Source organism: Panulirus ornatus, chromosome 56 (assembly GCF_036320965.1).
Source record: "Panulirus ornatus isolate Po-2019 chromosome 56, ASM3632096v1, whole genome shotgun sequence".
NCBI lineage: Eukaryota > Metazoa > Arthropoda > Malacostraca > Decapoda > Palinuridae > Panulirus > Panulirus ornatus.
In genome coordinates this window covers 10,925,131-10,943,854 of record NC_092279.1, presented here as the reverse complement: position 1 = coordinate 10,943,854, position 18,724 = coordinate 10,925,131, and the positions used below count along the sequence as shown (strand labels likewise).

General features: G+C 47.4%; 1 protein-coding gene across 6 annotated transcripts in view; it reads left to right on the top strand.

Moving 5' to 3' along the window:
• Positions 1–18,724, top strand: part of LOC139765877 (uncharacterized) — a 134,639-nt gene that overhangs the window by 31,361 nt on the left and 84,554 nt on the right. The window lies entirely within an intron of this gene.

Below are 18,724 nucleotides of genomic sequence, written 5' to 3'. Positions count from 1 at the left end.
ACACACACACACACACACAGACACATGGTTAATGCAAACAGTATAGAGAAATTCAAGAAGTTATATGACATTAGAGAAAGTTCAAGATATGCTGCCTCACCTGTGTCAAACTTCCTCACTACAAATGATTAATCACAGAAGTAATTACACATGATTAATCACAGAAGTAATTACACATGATTAATCACAGAAGTAATTACACATGAGGGAAAAGTTAAGAAATATGAATGCCAGACTTTACACTTTACTTAAAAAGAAATGACGAAGTGTAGCAAAAGGTTAAACAATTTTCGTAGCAACAACAAAAATAACTGTGGAAATGTAACAACATTTGTCTATTCATTTGTAAATATACCATTAGTAGCAGACCGGTAAATGTTGAACTTAACTACATTTCTGAACGTTTCTTCAGTTTTTCTCACTACAAGTTTTGAATCATGAACTAGATTGTGAAATGTAAAATAAATGTCTCGTTCTCCTGTTTCACTTTATTCTTGAAATCCATGAGACGTGTCGGGCACACACGCGCGGCCCATCTTTGCCTACACTGTTTAAAGACGACACAACACAATATATAAATAAGGGAAGCAGGAGCGGCTAGCATCTCGTAGTGTTGTAGATAAGAGCGCTAACGTTGGTTGTATCTTGATGTTATCTACGTGACCTGCCGCCTGGGAGAGGGTTGTGAGAGGGGATGTTGTATGGTGGTGTTTGGGAGAGTATTGTGAGAGAGGATATTGTGAACTGGTGCCTGAAAGAGTATTCTGGGAGAGTGCCGCCAGAGAGGATGTTGTCAGAGAAGGGATAGAAAACAAACACATGTATGCATACACAAAATATACTCTCACACACATACAGGCACACATTGATGTATATGTAAGTATACATACATATATGAGCACATCTTAAGGTGAAAACCTGATAAGATACTTGAGCATACTCGTCCCTGTGAGGACTCTTTCAGCACCATTGGCAATACGTATATTCACACAGGGAAGAACCCATTTATATCAATGATGCGGCATGTACATAAAGGTATAAGTGAGAGAGAGAGAGAGAGAGAGAGAGAGAGAGAGAGAGAGAGAGAGAGAGAGAGAGAGAGAGAGAGAGAGAGAGAGAGAGAGAGAGAGAGAGAGAGAGAGAGAGGCGGAAGTATTGAAAATAATGTAAAGGTCTGGAACCACAAATTAATGTATCCAGCGAGGGTGAGAATATGACCTGCCCTCTGGCGGAGCGAGGCGGAAGTAGCAATGGTCGCCTTCCGAGAGTGAGGGGAGTAGGAGAGGGGGGGGGGGTGCTATGTGGCCAGAGGGAGGAGAGGGGAAAGGGAAGGGCCATATGGAGGTACAGGACTGGGAGATGGGAGGGCAAGGGAGAGGAAGTAAAGGGCGGTAAGGAAGATGAAGTGTGGTGAAGTGGGAGGGGAAGGGGGGCTTGGTCGGACTACAGTAGAAAGGGAAGGGGCGAATGAAGGGATTGAAGTGTGTGACCCAGGTGGTGAGGGGTGGAGGAAGGGGAGTGGGGGGGCCAGAATGAAGGCGGTAGGAAAGGCCATGTGGGGGGGGGATTGTTTATGTGAAGGGGGGGGGGTAGGGAGATATGTAGAAGGTAATGACAGAGAGGAAGAAAAAAGAATATAAATAGATATATGTAACAGTGATGAGCTGAACGGAAAATAAAGATATCTAGATATAATGAGATGATGAACTTAACAACGAAAAGTTATGGTAACGATCACCTGCTGTAGTGGTCGTGTGATACGGTACATAGATATTCAGGACCCGTATGAAGAATATGACAAATAATGACTCAGTCTAACACGACTTATACCACAATATGCTGAACTGATAATAATCAGATACACCAAGAATTTATGCAACACTTCATGTGAACAAATACAGCAAATATTCATCAAACATAATGAATGTAGGAAATGATAAAGGTAAATATGAAGCACAACACGAGAAACATAGTCTTGTTTACCAAGCAAAACGTGTGGTGAGCGTGACGCGCTAACCACGTCAGCGTGAGACGATCTCGTCGTTGGGATCCTTAGGTAGGTAGATGGGTAGGTAGGTAGGTGGGTAGGTAGGTAGGTAGACAGGTAAGTTGGTAGGATAGTAGGTAGGTAGACAGGTAGTGTCTCAAGGTATTCTCCAGTGCCTCGGCCTGTGATCAGCAACCACTGTGGAAGGTGTCACACGAAGACCACACAACCTTCCACTCGTACCCTGCACCCGGCTCAGGCCTGCTCTGTACTGTGTGTGTGTGTGTGTGTGTGTGTGTAGGCAGCCACCCTGACGCTGGGGTGTTCATTGTTGAAGCACTTTATGTTTAATGATGAAATAGTGGTTCATTATTCTATCACTCTGATCATGATATTGTCTTTCGCTTGTTTACTTGCTGCTCAACTGATAGTTAGCTTGATGGATAGATAGATAGATAGACAGGTAGACAGATTGATAGATAGATTGATAGATGGATAGACAGACTTTGCGTATATTTTCATTTTCTTAACACAATATAATGTAAGATAATCGTTATTCCTTTCGCCAAATATATTCTACATATAGAAACTAAAGAACAACCGAATATTTCATAGTAAGAGAGGCAAGATGAAAGGAAAAGTTAATAAAGATGAAGTAGAGAGAGGGAAGGAGGGAGCGAACAGTGGGGGAAGTTGGTGGGGGAAGTGGAAGTGGGAGGGGGGAAAGAGAGAGGCAAGGGAGAGTGTAGGAGAAGGGGTAAGAGAGGGAGAGGAGGGAGATGGGATGGAAAACAGACGGGTGGTGAGATGGAAGAGGAGAAAAGGTAGAAGTAAGATGTCAAAGGAGGAAAGAAAAGAATAAGACGAGTGGGGTAGAAAGGAAAAGGGGGAGGGGGGGGAGGGGGGAGGGAATGGAAAGGGATGGAGATACTGGAAAGGAGGGGGGGGGTGAGAGGGTGAGTGGGAAGGTAAGGTCGATAGATGGGAGGGAGGAGGGAGAGAGAAGGGGTGACGGGTGGAGGTGGGACAGGAGGCATGGGGGTTGGAGTGGGAGGGGGAGGGTGGGAGTGAAACACACCCTAGTGGTTTAAAGGGAACAGCACTGCTCGCGGCCTGCGACTCCTGTTAACAGATGGTCGCTCGAACCCGACCGTTGGAATCGCTCTGTTGTACACAGAAGCTTCAACCAGTTGTCAATGGAAATAAAACGCACAAGGTCATACAAAGAGACACAGTTGTGTGCAAAAGTGATTCCTGATTATATGTCCCTGCGCAAGGGAGGGGCGGGCCTACGAACCTGGGCATGACAGACTACATGTGTGCTCTGCAGCAGACGTATGTATAGCACGAGACAAGTGGTGGCAGCAGCTGTGGTGCTCCTCAGGGAACACAAACACAGATAAATGATTAATATGATCGATCAACGAACTCTATAAATCTTTTATATGAAATGTCTGGATCATTGGCAACGGAGGATGAGCCATTCTCCTCACTTAATGAGAGAGAAGAGTTTGTTCATATTACTTCTCAGAAGAGGGAGGGAGGGAGGGAGGGAGGGAGTGCATGCTTGAACACACACTTATGACCTTGCGTGTCCAGGCTCTCCTGGGATGACCTTAAAGTCCGACACACTCACACCAGCAGGACGAGACGGCGGGTCATGCTTTTCGGGCGAGGAAAATCTTGGTGAAGTAATTATATGTGTGTGGTGACGAGAGAGAGAGAGAGAGAGAGAGAGAGAGAGAGAGAGAGAGAGAGAGAGAGAGAGAGAGAGAGAGAGAGAGAGAGAGAGAGAGAGAGAGAGAGAGAGGGTGAATGTGCTCTGATCTTTTTTCTATGAAAATTCAAAGCAATTCTGTTATACAATGACACAATTTATTTATTACTTAGTAAACACATTTTAAAAAAAAAATTCTATCAACAAAATTTTACAAATGTCAATGGATCTCGCAGCCAAATACGCCTCTATTTACATTAGTGTAAACACCTCTGTTTACACCATTGTAAATGAATCTTGCCGTTGATGCCGTTGTTGGCGACTGCACGACCCTTAGGTATGATGACCTGACCTTTGACCTGACTGTTAGCAGTCATGTCAAAGCTCAGGCCGTCATACCCCAGGGGAGGTACCGTCGTGCTCAAGGGCTAAACAAAATGATTGAGATGTTGGGAAATTTTCATCAAATCGAAGTTGGGTTGTGTACTGCCTGTGTTATACAGTTATTTTGTTTATTGATCAAATGAAGAAAGATATACGTTTGTATTTCGTTGAATCAAAACAGAGAACCGAATTGATTCACAAAGTGATGGTGGATTTCTGGTTTAATTAGATAACATGAATTATCAACATTAAATATAGATTTGAATTGCAAAATGCGTCGTTAGTTATCAAACATTCTCTGAGTAGGAATCATTTAATGAAGTTGAAAATACATTTGTTTTGAAGTCTCTGTCTAGATGACGAAAGAGAGTGAAGAAAGAGGAGCAGGAGCAGGATGAGGAGCAGGAGGAGGAGCAGGAGGAGGAAGAGGAGGAGCAGGAGGAGGAAGAGGAGGACCAGGAGGTAGAGGAGGAGCAAGAGGAGGAGGAGAAGGAGGAGGTGGTACATAAATGAAAAGGGAAAGATAGAGGAGAAGGGCGAGGAGGGGAAGGAGAAGGGGGATAGGGAGGAGTAGAAGGGAAGAACACATCAAAGGAGGAAAGTGTGAGGAGGAGGAAGAAAGGAAGAAGAGCATCTTGAGGAAGACGAGGAAGAATACATGATAGAAACAAGTAAACATAGAGGAAGACTACGATATGAAACTGGAATAAGGTGAAGGAAGGAAGATACAACAGATAACAATGGAATAAAGGAAAGTAAGAGGTGTGGAAGTTGGTATAAAACTCTGACCAGGTTGCGTCCCCGGGTCGGTCCCATGTGTGTTTCCTTGATGGTGATCAGTACCAGACAGCTGTGTCCTCCTCTGGTCTTCCTGGCGTTCCAGGTCCACATCTCGGGACTTCCAGCACTCCAGACGTACACCTCAAGACTCTTCTACACTCCAGACTCACAAACCAGGAATTCCAGTACTCCGAGTCAGCACCCAAAGAGATTTCAGCAGTGTACATCTACACTCCAGAGCTTCCAGTACTACAGACTCACTCTCCAGGACTTTCCATTTCTTTAGACTTACAAACCAGGACGCCTCTAGCATTTCAGACACAAAATCTAGACGTTCCAGTACTCCATATCCACATTCCAAGACTTCCAGTACTCTAGGGTTTCCAGTATTTCATGCCCACAAATCTGGATCTTACAACACTCCTGACTCACCCACATACCAGGACCTTGCAGCAATCCAGAGCAACTGCCTGAGAACCTGGAAAAGGGTGTAGTAAATCACTGGCAGGTACGGCAATAGTTTTCCTCTGGCTCTGACAGAAATCTACTTGCTTTGTATCACACTACATGAACTACATCTTTAGATGGTGGATTGTAGGAGTGTGGAAAGGAAACATTTTTGGAAATATGCAGAGGAAAAGTTACGAATCTAGACTGACGCGCCTTGGAGAAAAATATAGAAGACTTGCCCATCATCAGGAAAGATTTCTTATTCTATTTCATAGGTTTTCCAAAAGACGAGGAAGATTTCATTCGGAAATACACAAAGGAAGAAATAAACTTCCAGGTTTATGGAACGGAGAAAAGAGAAACTACAGCAAGAGACCGGAAAAACCGACTCTTGAGGGCCAGTGGGGCAGCCAAAAAGGTCTGGATAGTGAGGCTGGAACATAACTTGCCTGGAAACAGCCTCTGGACTCTCACGTGAGCACTTCAGCTCAGTCTTTGCATTCATTACTGTCAACATGAGACACATTCACATGCTAATCCTCTCCACTTGCCGAGGGCGCCCCCTGTGTGGGGGGATTGTTTCTCTGTTTCGATTGCTGGTCTGTTTCACAGTGGAGTTACCTCCGGCAGCCCAGCTGTGCCTCTGCCTGTGCTTACCTGTCTCACCCTCTGTATGCTGGATTGTTCGTCTGTTTCACAACGAATTTACCTCCGGCAGCCGAGCAGTGGCAGAGCCTACGTCTGTGTCTCTTTTTTAACCCCCCATATTTCTCTGCTGTGTATATCTGAACATTGCCTCAAGTAAATAGATTTTTTTGATGGATAAACTTGGAGTTTTGTTCCACATTTTGAATTTGAAGTTTTGATCCTCCATCTGAATTAGGCTTCTTAACGTCAGTGTCGAAGAAAATGAATTTTGTTGGCGGGATCCTTACTGCTACAGTTAATCATGGAGGGGATTAGGGTACGCTTCTCTAACCCAATCATCTCAACTAATCGTTTCCAGGGATAGATTGAGGTAATGGGATGTTGGAGACACGAGGAGAGAGATGATGGAGAAGTTGAGGGGAAGATCATGATGGAGAAGGTGATGAAGAAAGTCAATGTGAGAGTTATAATGGTGGAGATGACGGGTTTGGTGATGTTGGAGGGACAGACGTTGGAGGTTGTAACATTCTTAGACACAGAAAGATGAATATGTGTTAGAGAACAAGGGGAGAAATTAAGAGGAGTGTTCAGTGGACTAGATCAACTGTTAGATAATTCATTTGATAATAAGATAATGTAGAAAAATATTTGAAATGTATAAGTAGAATAAAGATGTAAATGTATGTATATGAAAGTATATAAACCCAGACATAGCTGTACGACTTTTCAAATATGTTGAATGCTGGAAGAACTGTGAAATACTTTGGTTTATATAAGACTGTGTAAAGTTTAGCATGAGGGTTTATGAAGGATAAAGTGGTTCAACCTGAGGGTATGGGAACGGTAACCAGGTTTAGAACGCTTCCCTCCCACTAACAGAACCTTTCCCCTCCCAGTAACAGACCCTTTCCCTCCCAGTAATAGACCCTTTCCCTCCCAGTAACAGACCCTTTCTCTCCCACCAACAGACCACTTCCCTCCCACTAACAGACCCGTCCCCCTCACACGTAACGACACCTTTCCATCCATTTAACCTGTACCATTCCCAGTTCACGTACTATTAACCCTTCCAGCCACCCCATTGCCCTGTGAATCAACTACGAGTGGAAGTGACATTCTCGCTGTGGCGGTTTTTTGAATGCTATAGCAGCACACAACCCGCCTCCCATGCTTGTTTCTTAGCCTCTCGTTCTCATCAAGTCCTGACGTCAGCGTTCCTTGCTCTGTTATCATTTCTGTGAGAAAGAAAGAGATCCTTCACCGAGATCTGTTTATCTACAGGTGTTGTATGTTTACGCATGCATATATCTATTTCATTTCGGAATTCGAAAACTATTCATTATCTTTGGTGACTATATGTTTCATGTTCTACCTCAGTATATAGGAAATCTACATTCACACACTTGACTACCAAGTTTTCCTCATTTATTTCAGACATCTTTAAGAGAAATCTTATGACTACTTTAGTCATCAAAGCTTATGAAATTTGTTCTAACTTTACAACGTTTTATTTTGAATTCCAGCGTTTGAAACACTACACGTCATTAAATGAATTTCGTGCGAAGTGCTTTGACACGCCTTGGAAGACAGCGTAAACAACCAAGCTATCATATGAGTATGTCCTCATAACCCTCGCTGGTCACAACAACTTCTCACTAAAAAAAGATCACCAAATGACTCCGTGATTTCTACCCACATTTACAGACCAGAGTTATATTCGGTTCTAGATGGCATCATTATCAGTTTCTGTAGATTGAAGGATGTTGTTCATACAGACTTACAGCCAACTGTAGTTTGAATGTGTCCATGCTGCTGCTTCTGTCATGCAGTTCATCATGACAGATCAAAGCGTCAGTTACAGGTACGTAACATAAGGAACCTCGATTACGATTAACTAGCACTGAAGTCATGCAATGGGCTCCACACTCATACCTACAGTGCCGACCACTCGTTTTCAATATATAATATATAAAAATAAAAATAATATAATTATATATAAATATATAATAAAAACCCCTCTCCTTCACCAACCTCCTGTCTTATCACTTCTCCATCACCCTTCCATCGTTCCTCTTCCCAGCACTCACCCCCATTCCCTCCCTCTATCCCTGGACATCCCTCCCCTCTCCCCGCAAAAACTTCCACTTGGTACACATTCCCTTTTAAGTCTGTTCGACCATTTACACTGGTGTCCTAATTACCCTAGACTGTTCCTCCCCCTCTCCTCTGTTCTCCCTATAATCCACCCCTTCGCCCATGTGCTCCTTTAGTCCTTTTCCTTTACCCTTTTAGTACGCCCAAATTGTACAGAAAAAGGTGTAAAAAGGGTGCGCTCCCCAGTTGGTTATGGGGGTTGTTGTGTTGTGGTGTGTGTGTGGTGTGTGTTTTGGTTTTAGCATGTCCATTTCCCCTATGTAACAGTATACATACGTTTTGTATATGTGTATTCCTGGAGGTATAGGGGGGATGGGGGGAGAGAAAAACCCTTGGGGTCTTGTGAGATTTCTATAGTGAAAAGAGGGGGGGAGGGGTAGGGAGGGTGAGGGATAGAGGGGGGAGGGAAGGAGGGTGGGGGGAAGAGGGGGGGGAAGGAGGGGGGGAGGGGTAGGAGGGGGGAGGAAGGGGGGTGGGGGGATGAGAGGGGAGGGAAGGGAAGGTGGGGGGATAGAGGGGGGGAGGGAAGGGGTGAGGGGTAGGAGGTGGGGAAGGGGGGGTGGGGGGGGGGGGGGGGGGGGGGGGGGGGGGGGGGGGGGGGGGGGGGGGGGGGGGGGGGGGGGGGGGGGGTGGAGGGAGGGAAAGGGGGGTGGGTAGAGAGGGGAGGGAAGGAGGTGAGGGATAGAGAGGGTGAGGGAAGGAGGTGGGGTAGGAGGGGGAGGGAAGGAGGGGGGTAGAGAGGGGAGGGAAGAGGGTGGGTGGAGGGGGAGGGAGAGGGTGGGGAAGAGAGGGTGAGGGAAGGGGGGAGGGATAGAGAGGTGAGGGAAGGAGGGTGGGGATAGAGAGGGTGAGGGGGAGGTGAGGATAGAGAGGGTGGGGAAGGAGGGTGAGGGATAGAGAGGTGGGGAAGGAGGGTGAGGGATAGAGAGGGGAGGGATGGAGGGGAGGATAAGAGGGTGGGGAAGGAGGGGGAGGATAGAGAGGGTGAGGGAAGGAGGTGAGGGATAGAGAGGGTGAGGGAAGGAGGGTGGGGATAGGAGGGGTGAGGGGGGGGGGGGGGAAGGAGGTGAGGATAGAGAGGGTGAGGGAAGAGGGTGAGGGATAGAAGGGGAGGGAAGGAGGTGAGGGATGAGAGGGTGAGGGAAGGAGGGTGAGGGATAGGAGGGTGAGGAAGGAGGGTGAGGAAGAGAGGGTGAGGGAAGGAGGGTGAGGATAGAGAGGGTGAGGGAAGAGGGTGAGGATAGAGAGGTGAGGAGGAGGGTGAGGATAGAGAGGGGAGGAAGGAGGGTGAGGGATAGAGAGGTGAGGAAGGAGGTGAGGATAGAGAGGGTGGGGAGGAGGGTGGGGATAGAAGGGGAGGAAGGAGGTGAGGATAAGAGGGTGAGGGAAGGAGGGTGGGGGATAGGAGGGGGAGGGAAGGAGGTGGGGGGATAGAAGGGTGAGGGAAGGAGGGGAGGAAGGAGGGGAGGAAGGAGGGGGGGGATAGAGGGGTGAGGGAAGAGGGTGAGGGATAGAGGGTGGGGAAGGAGGTGGGGGGATAGGAGAGGGTGGGGAAGGGGTGGGGATAGAGAGGTGGGGAAGGAGGGTGAGGGATAGAGAGGGGGGGAAGGAGGGTGGGGGGGATGAGAGGGGAGGGAAGGAGGGGGAGGGATAGAGAGGGTGAGGGAAGGAGGGTGGGGGGATAGGAGAGGGGAGGGAAGGATGGGGGGGAGGGGAGGATAGAGAGGGTGGGGGGAAGGATGGGTGGAGGGATAGAGAGTGGTGGAGGGAAGGATGGGTGGAGGGATAGAGAGTGGGGGAGGGAAGGATGGGTGGAGGGATAGAGAGTGGTGGAGGGAAGGATGGGTGGAGGGATAGAGAGTGGTGGAGGGAAGGATGGGTGGAGGGATAGAGAGTGGGGGAGGGAAGGATGGGTGGAGGGATAGAGAGTGGGGGAGGGAAGGATGGGTGGAGGGATAGAGAGTGGGGGAGGGAAGGATGGGTGGAGGGATAGAGAGTGGGGGAGGGAAGGATGGGTGGAGGGATAGAGAGTGGGGGAGGGAAGGATGGGTGGAGGGATAGAGAGTGGTGGAGGGAAGGATGGGTGGAGGGATAGAGAGTGGTGGAGGGAAGGATGGGTGGAGGGATAGAGAGTGGTGGAGGGAAGGATGGGTGGAGGGATAGAGAGTGGGGGAGGGAAGGATGGGTGGAGGGATAGAGAGTGGGGGAGGGAAGGATGGGTGGAGGGATAGAGAGTGGTGGAGGGAAGGATGGGTGGAGGGATAGAGAGTGGTGGAGGGAAGGATGGGTGGAGGGATAGAGAGTGGTGGAGGGAAGGATGGGTGGAGGGATAGAGAGTGGTGGAGGGAAGGATGGGTGGAGGGATAGAGAGTGGTGGAGGGAAGGATGGGTGGAGGGATAGAGAGTGGTGGAGGGAAGGATGGGTGGAGGGATAGAGAGTGGTGGAGGGAAGGATGGGTGGAGGGATAGAGAGTGGTGGAGGGAAGGATGGGTGGAGGGATAGAGAGTGGTGGAGGGAAGGATGGGTGGAGGGATAGAGAGTGGTGGAGGGAAGGATGGGTGGAGGGATAGAGAGTGGTGGAGGGAAGGATGGGTGGAGGGATAGAGAGTGGTGGAGGGAAGGATGGGTGGAGGGATAGAGAGTGGTGGAGGGAAGGATGGGTGGAGGGATAGAGAGTGGTGGAGGGAAGGATGGGTGGAGGGATAGAGAGTGGTGGAGGGAAGGATGGGTGGAGGGATAGAGAGTGGGGGAGGGAAGGATGGGTGAGGGATAGAGAGTGGGGAGGGAAGGAGGGGGGGAGGGATTAGGAGTGGGGGAGGGAAGGATGGGGGGGAGGGATAGAGAGGGTGGAGGGAAGGATGGTTTGGGGGGATAGAGAGTGGTGGAGGGAAAGGGATGGGTGGAGGGATAGAGAGTGGGGGAGGGAGGATGGGTGGAGGGATAGAGAGTGGGGGAGGGAAGGTGGGTGGAGGGATAGAGAGTGGGGGAGGGAAAGGGTGGGTGGAGGATTAAGGTGGGGAGGGAAAGGTGGGTGGAGGGATATGAGGGGTGGAGGGAAGGATGGTGTGAGGGATAGAGGTGGTGGAGGGAAGGTGGGTGGGGGATAGAGAGGGGGGAGGGAGAAGGAGGGGGGGGAAAAAGGGGAGGGGGAGGGGGAGGGATAAGGTTTGGGGGAAAGGATTGGGGAGGATGGGGGGGGGGGGTTTTTTTTTTTTTTTTTTTTTTTTAGGGGGAAGGAGTGGTGGAGGGAAAGGGGGGGAGGTAAAGGGGGGGGGGGGGGGGTGGGGGGTGAAGGGGGGGGAGGGGAGGATTTTTGGGGGAAGGTGGGGGGGGGAGGTTTTGGGGGATAAATGGGGGGGGGAAAAGGGGGGAGGGAAAAAATTAGGGTACGGGGGGAGGGAAGGAAAAGGGTTTTAAATGGGGGGGGAAAAATAAAGGGATAAAGGGGGGGGGAAAGGGGGTAGGGGTAATTTGTGTTGTGGTATGATATATATACATATGGGGTAGGAGCCAGGTTTGGGGCAGCTGGATTGTACCTTGTATGGTTTATTGTAGGGGGCGGTGTTTACTGTGAGGGTATGTGTGTGTGTGTGTGTGTGTGTGTGTGTGTGTGAGAGAGAGGGGGGGGGGGAAGCGGGAGAACATCACCACTGGCACAAGAAAGACCGTGTAATGACCGTGAACTAAATGTGATTTACAGGATACACGGATTGACGACGGATGGCAGGTCTAGAGGCACGGCTCTCTCTCTCTCTCTCTCTCTCTCTCTCTCTCTCTCTCTCTCTCTCTCTCTCTCTCTCTCTCTCTCTCTCTCTCTCTCTCTCTCTCTCACACTGTGTTGAAGGCAGTAGGTGTAGGGCAGCGAGCAGGGAGGTATATTACCGGCGCTACCCGCCTGGGTACCGGGAGCCTTCGTCACGGCTGCGCACTGAGCCAGCATTTTTGTGCCTGTCAAGTGTCACTCCTTTGTCCAGATAGCTTACTGTCCTTTGTGCCTGATCCACACGTACTAGGCTCCTGGCTATCAGTCCACGACATACAATCTCTCCATCTCACACACAACACAAGGTAACTCGTCTACCAGTGTACTAGCAACACTACAGCTCTGTACAGTAGATATAACAACATCACAAGGGTTATAACCCGTCTGGTACAACCGCCCGTGTCAGCTATTTTCTTTTTTCTCTCCTTGAATATTTGTTTGGCTCTGACGTAGTGGCTAAATCCCACTAAATCCCCTTGAAGCGTGGTGGACGCAGATGGCCATGTTGAAAATCTGTTTTTGATGTGTCTACTGTGATTTGATGTTGATAAGGTTTGTTATGCCGTTTTATTTCTATTTTTTCCGATTTCAGTATTGTGAAATTAAAGAAAATTCTAAAGTTATATTGCACGACCTCGATATGTACCATAGGCATGCTGGCTTGGCTTTTGACCTGACCCTTAAGGGTCATATCGGAAGGCATGCTATGATGTCCAGTGATGATACTGTCGAACTCAAGGATCGTTCCACCGCTCAAGGGTCGTACCATCGTGGTCAAGGGTCGTTCATGTTCAACATTCTAACAACCTTTACTTCTACTAATGCTGTTAACATTACTGGTCTGTCTTAACTCATGGGGTAATGAAGTTACCTTTCATAACGCTACGAAGTAAATTGATTATCCTCATTTGATTATGGATGATAAAGATGGAAGAATTAAGGACAAAATAGTGAAAACAGACCTATTCAAAGTCATGTCCTCATTAATTTTACCATTAAACAACCATTACATCACCAGTGTACAGCCACGCTGCACAGAAGTGATCTTAGATCTGCGAAGTCACCACTACCATAAATGATCCACCATACCATTCACCATCCTGGGCTCTTTGGAGTCAGTCACTTCGATACCAGGTTGTGGGTGTCGCCACTTCGGATCTACTACCCTTCCACAACCACTTTACAAACCCTACCCTACTCCACAACAGGTGCTGATGACAGTGATGCCTCCGAAGCCAACATAAAGAGACTATTTGTGTTGGAAAATTTTGCACCGCTCGTAAAATGTGTTGTCACAACAGATCCGGATCCCAGGCAGACCTGGGCTACACTGTGCACACCTCCCTGACGGGAGTCTTACTATGTTTAGACACTTGTCTTTATCTACAGCCTTGACTCTGATGGTCTGACTAAACATAATATGTCTAGATTATCGAACAAATGTAGATAGAGAACAACGCTTTGGGAGGCTACCAGGGTAAGGATGAAGATATCGAAGGAAAATAGAGATGTGAGGGGAAGCTATGCTATCATGAAGGATTAAGATGTAAGTTGTGGAGTTGTGATTACATGAAAACGTTCAGATATCATGCAGGGTTGAAACGTGGAGTTAAGATATCAGGGGAAGGATGACGAAGCTAGGGGAGAGGGAGGGATGACGATGCAAGGGGGAGGGAGAGATGACGAAGCTAGGGGAGAGGGAGAGATGACGATGCAAGGGATAGATAAGGTGCCAGGGAGAGAGATAACATATCAAGAAAGTGCTAAGATATTGATATGTCTCACAGGAAGAATTAAGATAACAGAGAAGAGTTAAGATATCAAGGAAGAACCTCACATGATACAGTGGAGAAGATTCCCACTTATGTTTGGGGGTCAGAGGTCAAACTCTCGAATTTTTGTAAGCTTTCTGACCCTGTGCAAAAGATTGGATCTTAGCCATAAACTTTATTAATTACCACGACAAACTTGTAATATTAGAGGAAGTTTTATCCAAAATTTGTTGTAAACTTTGCAAAAGAAAAGGTCGTAGAAAATGTTATGATGGTTATTTGTTCGGGCAAAGTGAGAGAGGAACGGAATGGTTGTTGATGGCGTGAGGCCTGAGGTGGGTGCAAGCTTATTGTGATAACAGTTTGTCTGGGAAGAACAGTCGAGGACAAAATTCCTGGGAACCATTCCAGCTTCCAACACTCCGGTGCGCGCCTGCTCGAAGCTGTATCTAGATCTGTCCCGACAACAAGAGAGAGAGAGAGAGAGAGAGAGAGAGAGAGAGAGAGAGAGAGAGAGAGAGAGAGAGAGAGAGAGAGAGAGAGAGACTTCTGGAAAAGAAAATGTCCTGTAGTTTCTTACATAGTAGAAAATAAAAAGAAACAACGACAGGAAGTGTAGGAAAGACGGCAATCCCCAGAGATGACAAGGAGCACATTAAAAAATGGCAAGAAATGAAAGAAAATGGAAAAGAAAGGACAATGGTACAGTACTTACAAACTCGACAAACGCTGACCCCCCCCCCCTCTCTCTCTCTCTCTCTCTCTCTCTCTCTCTCTCTCTCTCTCTCTCTCTCTCTCTCTCTCTCTCTCTCTCCCAGTCTCCTCCTCGTCTGCTTCCACCCTCGGAGTTTCGCCCACCAAATACAAACTGCCCGAAATTGGAGCATGTCTTCAACATAAACAGTGCGGCAGTGTAATATCAAGTCAGGAACGAGGGGATCCAGCGGGAAGTTTGGGGGATGTGCTCGGCCACAACTGGTGCAGGTTATGGTGTGAGGTGGGAAGTGCTGGCTGCTGGGCAGAGAGAGAGAGAGAGAGAGAGAGAGAGAGAGAGAGAGAGAGAGAGAGAGAGGAAAACAAGAGATCGATGAGCAATTTCACATCACCCTCTCGAGGGAAGGTGTGGAAATATGATCAATGTCCATTGAAAAGGGGGAAATGAAAGGGTTTTCTACCATGCAGAAGGATAAATCTTTATCCAGATATCGAGTATATTTTCCTCTCTGTTTACAGATATCTATCAAGGCATTTGTTATGACCCAGCCTGGCTAAAGATAGCAGAGGAAACATAAGATATGTGGTTAAGTCCAGTAAACAACCAGCATAAGAGAGGTCAGCAAGAGTCAGCTGCTTCACATGTCAAGTTGACCTAAGGTCATCGAGTCATCATCAGTACCTCCTTCTCATGATGGATGAGAATTCATGTGATTTTATTTCTGGAAGGAGAGAAGGATTATGTGCAGAATACACAGATTCGTGGATTTACCCAAGGCGATCAGTGACAGGAGGCTGTGTTCCAGCCGTGTGAGGATTCCAGCGGTGGGGTTTCCATACTGGTGGTGGTCCTGGAGCTCTGACTCATCTCCAGTTGACCCTGGAGCTGGAGGTGATAAGTTTTTCTTGGGCAGGATTTCTATCTCAAAAGTATTCATAGTGTTGCTTCTGGAAATAGTCAAGTGGTTCCTGAAATATCTGGACCAGTTGTAGGTTCATGACCGCTCACAGTGGTGCTGGAACCGACCAAGTTTTTGAGACTGAGTCTCTGTCCAAGTGTGTTCAAGAACCTCTTCACCAGTTCCACTAGACCTGTGGGTAATTCTGCATATTCACCCCAGTCTGGATATTCCACGAATTCCCTCACTGATTCCAGCATGACGACAGGTAATTCTGGATTTGCTCTCCAGTCCAGGTGTTCTAGGAATGTCTTCAGTGCTTTCAGCGTGACAGCGGGTAATTCTGGACATGGAGTCCTGTCTAGGTGTTCCAGGAATAAACCATTTCATTTCCAGCGCCGACCATCAGATGTCACCAGCACACAACACAAGGAACACAACCAACTCCAAACTTCACCCGCCAAACTCCCTGGTCGGCGACTCGGGCCCAGGAGACGCGCGCTGCCAGCCACGTTCATAAGTTTCACTGTGGACACACATCTGAACGCCTGTGTGTAAAGGACACCAGAAGTATTCTGTGCACACTCCTCCCTCTGCTCCCTTGCGGCGCAAACACTCGCAATACTTTTCCATCAAGCGAGGGGGCGGTGAGAGTGGCGACTCTCCCTTACAACATGACCTCCCCTTGGGGGACTTTGGTTCGACCTCTTGACAGCCAAGTAACGAGTCTGGCTGACAGTAGCGAGCATCTCTACTGCTGTTGTTTTGGTTATGTTCAGCTGGGTCTACCAGCCACCTGAGTAACCACTGGGATTGATAACCATTCCATTTTGTTTGCTCTGATTTACTGTCTGTCTGTATGACTGAGAAAGGGGCCAGGTGAGGATATTCCCTCAAAGGCCCAGTCCTCATCCTCTGTTCTTAACGCTACCTCGCTAATGCGGGAAATGGCAATTAGTATAAAAAAAAAAAAGAAAAAAAAAAAAAAAAATATATATATATATATATATATATATATATATATATATATATATATATATATATATATATATATATATATATATATATATATGTGAATAAGAGCAAGGTTATTAGGTACAGTAGGGTTGAGGGTCAAGTCAATTGGGAGGTGAGTTTGAATGGTGAAAAACTGGAGGAAGTGAAGTGTTTTAGATATCTGGGAGTGGATCTGTCAGCGGATGGAACCATGGAAGCGGAAGTGGATCATAGGGTGGGGGAGGGGGCGAAAATTTTGGGAGCCTTGAAAAATGTGTGGAAGTCGAGAACATTATCCCGGAAAGCAAAAATGGGTATGTTTGAAGGAATAGTAGTTCCAACAATGTTGTATGGTTGCGAGGCGTGGGCTATGGATAGAGTTGTGCGCAGGAGGATGGATGTGCTGGAAATGAGATGTTTGAGGACAATGTGTGGTGTGAGGTGGTTTGATCGAGTAAGTAACGTAAGGGTAAGAGAGATGTGTGGAAATAAAAAGAGCGTGGTTGAGAGAGCAGAAGAGGGTGTTTTGAAATGGTTTGGGCACATGGAGAGAATGAGTGAGGAAAGATTGACCAAGAGGATATATGTGTCGGAGGTGGAGGGAACGAGGAGAAGAGGGAGACCAAATTGGAGGTGGAAAGATGGAGTGAAAAGGATTTTGTGTGATCGGGGCCTGAACATGCAGGAGGGTGAAAGGAGGGCAAGGAATAGAGTGAATTGGAGCGATGTGGTATACAGGGGTTGACGTGCTGTCAGTGGATTGAATCAAGGCATGTGAAGCGTCCGGGGTAAACCATGGAAAGCTGTGTAGGTATGTATATTTCCGTGTGTGGACGTGTGTATGTACATGTGTATGGGGGGGGGTTGGGCCATTTCTTTCGTCTGTTTCCTTGCGCTACCTCGCAAACGCGGGAGACAGCGACAAAGTCTAAAAAAAAAAAAAAAAAAAATATATATATATATATATATATATATATATATATATATATATATATATATATATATATATATATATATATATATATACATATATGTATATATATATAGATAGATAGATAGATAGATAGACAGATACACATATATATATATCTAGTCAGTAAAGGATGTTGAGCGTCTCCTTACCTGTCCACTCCAGCGTATCCGGGTATTTTAGCCTCACTTCCCACCTCACTTCCGTAAAGCTGGCTAAATATAAATCTTTCTTGCGTTTTCTTCGGTAACTTTCATCTCTCGTGAGTCTTCCTCTCCCAGCGTGAGCGGCTGGACAGCTGGGGTGTGCTTCATGTGTGCCAAGTGAGAGGAAGTTTTGCTATCTATTGACGTCTGACTGTATGTACGGTCATCGACCACGTGTTCCCTGTGGTTGTCACACTCCACGTCAGTACACACGCCTTCCCACACCTCCCTCCTTCCCTTATCTTCTCCAGAATCCCCCTCCCATCCCTCATCCCTCCCTGTTCCACCCCTTCCTCGACCAGGTCTGACGCTCTCCTCCCGCCAGAGTTCCGCACGATTGCCCGTGTCTTTATCTACCTTCCATCACCACTATGATTATCACATTAGTCTCTTCTTACTCTTCTCTCTTTATACATCTCTCTCTTCCCTTCCCTCATCTTTCTCTCTCCTCCCTAACCTTCTTCCTTCACTGTTCTCTTCCCCCTCCCTTCGATAGGGGCGGGGGAGCTCCCCCCAGGACCACATCAAGGGGGGCTGCGGCGCCAGTTAATTGGAACAACGTGCCTTTACTGACAACCTCGCCCAGTACGCTATTTGTTCTCAGGACGACCAAGGACATTCTCATATTCGACCGCAGGCACTTGCACGAATGAACAACTTCATCTGAAAGCAGTACCTGCCACAGTCTAATCACATCCAAGAAAATGTTACGTATGTCCACAAACCGAATCTGATCCGTCTTAGAGTATGACTCACTCGATAATTATTCCCCATGTGTCACAGCCTCCATGTTGTAGGTCATCCTATAAAACGCAAAACTGTCTTTCTTCAACACACGAATGTTTCATGTATTTCTTTCTCTCCAGCAATTCTCTCTCGTCATCTGTCTCCATATTTCTACTTGTCCTCTCAGGCCTCATGCCATTCTAATTTCCTCGAATTCTCCTGTTATCGACTTTTGCCTATTTTCTACCCATTCCTAATGGATCTCTATCCACCTGGCACCCCTCCCTTACTCTCCCATGATGGTCGGCCTCACATCTACCCTCTCTTCATCGCAATAATGGCCCATCTGTCCTACTTTTCACATCGGTTGCAACCTTTGCATCTTTCCTCAACTGTTTAGTTTCCGCTTTACAACATGATTTCTTTAATGCTTTAAGCTTTGGCAGTCTTTCTCTTTCCATGCTAGTCTCAGGAGCCCTTGGCATGCTCCAAGACTCAGGCTCTAAGTTCCCTCTCCATCTGTAACTTGGGAAGCTGTTCTTGGTGGGTTCCAAGGC